Below are 5,442 nucleotides of genomic sequence, written 5' to 3' on the forward strand. Positions count from 1 at the left end.
CCTCAGAATTCCTCATGGCTTGGTCTTGGGTCAAACTCTTGGCACCAATGTCCTGGCAAGAGCGCTGGATGCCAGTGGTCCTGGGTTAGCAAATCCAGCCGATACTTGTCATCTTCATGAGTATCAGTGGCTGCTCCACATAGCAGCTGCTTCTTGGCATCTTTGGAGGCCAGTAGGTAATCCTGCTTCTTCTTCAGTTCTGTCTGGGCGATGATGGCTACCATTTCATCATCTTCATTTATAACAGGTAACTTTCCCTTCTTGCTGTACTGCAGAATTTTGTTTACTTCCTTCGATGTGATGCCTGTAGGAGCTACCACCAAGTCTTCTTCCTTCATCAAGATCCCTTCCAAAAACCAGCCGTGCTCCTTCTCCTTGAAAAAATCAACTCCGCATCCAGCTTCTGTTGGTGGTTGGGATACATGCTGGGCTTTGGCTTCAAACACATCCTGCACTCAATCCTTGGGGCTGAGGACTCAGGGTCTGTGACAAACCCCTGCTCATATTTCTTCATTTTCTGAACTTCACTGGCTTGGACTTCAGGCGTACAGTTGTGATGGATAAGCCAATACCTCTTGTAAGGACCTTTGCGATGGCCATGCCAGCCTCTGTGACTGTCTCCATGGTTGAGGAAACCAGTGGGGTCTTCAGAGTGATCTATTTTTTTTTTATTTTAAAGTTTGTTTTTTTTATTTCTTTTTATTTTCAAGTAAACTCTACACCCAACATAGGGCTCAAACTCATGACCCCAAGATCAAGAGTTGCATGCTCTACTGACTGAGCCAGCCAGGCACCCCCAGAGTGATCTTTTTGATCAGAGCAGAGGTCAGGTCCACCTGGTCTGCAGTGAATTCAGCGTACCCAGCACGAATATGAAAGTCATTGTAGGTGATGCCATCCCCACAGTTGAACAGCTGATGAACAGTTCCATGAGCCCATTGTCTGGGACATAGATGTGCCCCCACTAATCAGGTAGTGGGCCATGGCCAGTGTGCGGCAAAGCTACGTGTGTCTGAGGACCTGCTGCAAAACAGTACTTCTTAATTTATGCAAATCCCCTATTCTATGGATATGTGAAAGAGAAATCAGTGATCTAGCCACTGTGAAGATACAGTGGCTAGCAAGATACAGTCTGTGATCTCAGTCAGTTTGTATTCTAGTAGTGAAAGGACCAGAGAGGAGTAAACAAAAATAAAGATACCTATCATGAGCCATGTAAGAAGAGAGAAAATCCAAGCCATGTTCATGGAGTGTCAAGGGATAAGACAGCAAGTCTGATTCGGAGGGTCAGAAGCAGGTGATGTAATGGTCAGTATGATGACAGAATGCTTCTTACACCATGTCTTTGTGGCCAAGTTCAAATGAGTTAACACCTATTGACTGCCTAAAATAGTGCCTATCATGTACTAAGTGCTCAGAAGGTTCCACTCTTACTAGTGTTGTTGTTATTGTCAATACTGTAATTGTGTGGCAATTGAAAGAAAACACTGCCTATGATACCATTTGTTTGAACCCTCTTCCAGCTTCTGCCCCAAATTCAATAGGCCATGCATTTTCTGTAGCAAATGGGCTTCGAAACTCAGCTACTGCATCCACTGATATCAAGAAGTCAAGTAGGCTGCCATCCACTAGGCCCCAGTTAACATTTTCCCTCTAATTTTCATTTGCCTAAAATGATCTAAGGAGTCATAAACTTGAAGAGAGTATTTAATTACTTCAATAAAATAGGCCTATGGTCCTCCATGCTGGTTTAATAACTGCATTTCCATGCTTTTGGAATCACTTACAATATGCATTTTAAACCGGTGACACTTATTTCCTTTTATTATTGTTCCCATTCTCTTAATATGTGTTTATCTTATTTCAGTCTCTGTAGCCTTGAAACAAGTACTTATTAATCAGAAGCCATTTAAATGCTGATATGCCATGTTCTACATTAAGGAAACTAAAAGAACACCAAGCAGCCAAGTACACATAGATGCCTTTCCTCTTAATTAAAAGCTGCTTTGTATATATAATTCCTTTCCTGGCATTTTATGAGGAGATATTCAAATTTAGATTCAATGAGGATAGGGTAATTATAAATATCTAAAGCTTCATAAGAGTCTTATTTTAGGGACTTTACTCAGTGATAGATGACAAGTTAATATATCATGACTAGGTGTTCACTAATGGACTTCTGCAAATTTTTAGAATGAAATCTCTGTGTAGAAACCATGGTTTGTCTTTCTGATGTGGAGTGCTAAGGACCCCAAACACACTCACTACCTTAGAAAATATCTCCAGGCCATTGTCTTGAGTGGCTTTCAATCTTCCTGCAGACTTTGATGTGCATCTTGGAGATGCACTGGTTCATGATCCAACATAAATTCTCAAGACTGCAGTCTGTGATAAGTTAGTGGTAGGGAAAAGTGGCTTCCTGAAGGGGCTGCAACCATCCCCTATAAACACAAAAATGAGGGAAACAGAGCTAGAAGAGCTTATAAATAGTAATGTAAGTTGGCCTGATTTCTAGATAGCACACTGTTTGACAATAAAAATCCTGGCTATAAGAGGGGAAGGAGTCTGAGCATTCTACCATAAGACTCCCAGAGCCAAATCCAAATACTTCCATTCCCTTAGCTAGTCTCTTTCATGGAACACCCCAAAAGTTGTGGGGAATCTTTGGGGGCAAATATGCTGGGTTTTTAATGAGCACTCTAGGAGGCAGACCCTGCATACGTCTTAGAAGTAGCTTCAGTAAATCCAGCCCTTACACACACACACACACACACACACACACACACAGAAAGATTGAGACAGAGAGAGAGAGAGAGAGAGAGCCATGGGCATCTTGCTAGGTTCTTTGCTGGACTGAAGCAGATTGGGGTGGTAGTGAGCAGCTTAGAGGGAGTGTGAGCAAGCCAAGGACTCTAATACAGCATCCTAATACAAATCTTCATATTGTTAAAACAGTAGGAGAAGGAAGAATAGACATCTTCTGGTCCAGCTTTCTATTTTACAAAAGGAATCCAGAGAGGAAAAGTCACCTGCTCTAGGATGTACAATATTAGTGCCTGAAATGGAAGGTGAACTCAGTTTTTCTCATCTCTGGTCCTGTATATGTCCATTATATTACACTGATTAAAAATGAACAGTACTGGGGGTGGAGCAAGATGGCGGAGGAGTAGGAGACCTGGATTTCCTCTGGTCTCAGGAATTCCGCTGAATAGGGATCAAACCATTCTGAACAACTACGAACTCAACAGGAGATCGAAGATAAGAATAGTAACAACACTCTGAACAGAAAAGCAACAACTTTCTAGAAGGCAGGACGTGGGGAGAAGTGAATCCGAGGAGATATTTGGGAAGATAGACGGCGAGGGAGGGGGCTTCCGTCAGCTGCTACCCCCAAGTGATAGAGCAGCAGAGAACAAAATCAGAAACTTTAGAAGTTGGCTCCGCTGAGGGATGTCGCTCCAGTGGCTAAGCGGGGGGTGGAACCCTCGCGGGACAGTGTGGTCTCAGGACCCTCGGGGTCACAGAAAGACCAGGGGTGCCTGAGGGCGGCAGAGCTCCCAGGTATTGGAGCGGAGAAGCCGGCTGCAGAGACAGAGCCGAAGAGCAGGCTCTCAGCTTGGGGTTGCCATAAACTGTGATCCGCGGCCCAGTCAGGCCACTGCTCCTCCAGCAGGGACCCAACAAGCAGCAGAGCCGGGGAGACTCCCCTTCCTCCCCTGGGAGGAGTGGCATGGGAGCGCACCTCAGGGATCTGCTGGGTTTGGAGACTCCACACGGGGTCGGGTGCCAGACATAGAAACGCTCAGTCACAGGCTGGGTGAGCACGGAGTGCGGCTGGAGACCGGGGAGACGGGAGTGAGTGACTGCTTTTCTCTGGGGGCACACTGAGGAGCGGGGCCCCAAGTTCTCAGCTCCTCTGGGCAGAGATCGGGAGGCCACCATTTTCACCCTGGTCCTCCAAAGCTGTATCGAGAGCTTGCAGGGAATAAAAGCTCCCGAGAGCAAACCTGAGCAGCTTGCTAAGCCCCGACTCACAAGAGTGGGGCAATTCCGCCTCCGCAAAGACATTTGGGAACCATGGCAACAGGCCCCTCCCCCCAGAAGAGCAGCGGGAACAGCCAGCAAGCCAAGACCAAGTTTACCGATCAAGGAGAACGGGAGAACTCCAGCGCTAGGGGAATACTGCACATAGAATTCATGGCTTTTTTTTTTACCATAATTCATTAGTTTTTCAAAGTTAATTTTTTTAACTGTTTTTTTTTTAAATTTTTCTTTTTCCCTTTTTCAACCAACATCTTATCAATCCCTTTTTTAAAAAAACATTTTTTATTTTTCATTTTTAGAGTCATATTTTTATCCCTTCATAGTAGTTACCCTTATTTTTGGCATATATATATAAGTTGTTCTTTCTTTAAAATTTTGAGATACAGTTTCTTCTAACAGATCAAAATATACCCTAAATCACTAGTGTATGGCTTTGTTCTAGTCTCCTGCCTGATCACATTCTCTCCCTTTTTTTTTCTTTTTTTTTAAATCTTCTTTCTTTTTAAAAACAACTTCTTATCTTATCAATTCCTTTTATAAAATCTTTTATAATTTTCCTCTTTACACTCATCTTCCATCCCTTCATTGTATCAACCCTTATTTTGTACATATATAAGTCTTTCTTCCTTTAAAATTTTAGTAGGCACGCCGTTCCTTGCTGCTGTGGACTCTAGGCCCCCGGGGTTGGTGAAGGATCTCAAGATGGCTGCGTGAAAACTTGCTCTAAAAACCATTGACTGGGTAGCTTTTGGGGAGATCATACCCCGAAATCAGAAGGCCATTGCTAACTCCCTGAAATCCTGGAATGAGACACTTACCTCCAGATTGGCTACTCTCCCTGAGAAACCACCTGCTATCGACTGGGCTTACTACAAGGCCAATGTGGCAAAGGCTGGTTTGGTAGATGACTTTGAGAAGAAGTTTAATGCCCTGAAGTTTCCTGTACCAGAGGATAAATATACTGTTTAGGTGGATGCTAAAGAAAAAGAAGATGTGAAAAGTTGTGCCGAGTTTTTGTCTCTCTCAAAGGCCAGGATTGAGGAATGTGAAAAAGAGCTGGAGAAGATGAGGAACATAATTCCATTTGATCAGATGACCATTGAGGACCTGAATGAAGTCTTCCCAGAAACCAGATTAGACAAGAAGAAGTATCCCTATTGGCCTTATAAGCCAATTGAGAATTTATAAACTTGAGTTGGGGAGAAAGCTCTGGCCCTCGTATTGTAAATGCTGGACATTAAAAATAATGACACGGTAAAAAAAAAAAAAATTTAGCAGGCATTTTCTTCTAACTGACCAAAATACTCCCAAAATCTAGTGTGTGGCACGGATCTATGCACCAGAGTGATCATATATGATCATAATCTGTTTTTTTTGTTGTTGTTCTGTTTTTGTTTG

General features: G+C 43.4%; 1 pseudogene; it reads left to right on the forward strand.

The window, feature by feature from the left end:
- The first annotated feature begins 4,710 nt into the window (after window positions 1-4,710).
- LOC114205696 (ATP synthase peripheral stalk subunit d, mitochondrial pseudogene) lies at window positions 4,711-5,232 on the forward strand (annotated as a pseudogene).
- Window positions 5,233-5,442: the final 210 nt, after the last annotated feature.

Source organism: Eumetopias jubatus, unplaced genomic scaffold (genome assembly GCF_037043125.1).
Source record: "Eumetopias jubatus isolate StellerSeaLion01/CBP00866 unplaced genomic scaffold, mEumJub1_p1.0 scaffold_1, whole genome shotgun sequence".
NCBI lineage: Eukaryota > Metazoa > Chordata > Mammalia > Carnivora > Otariidae > Eumetopias > Eumetopias jubatus.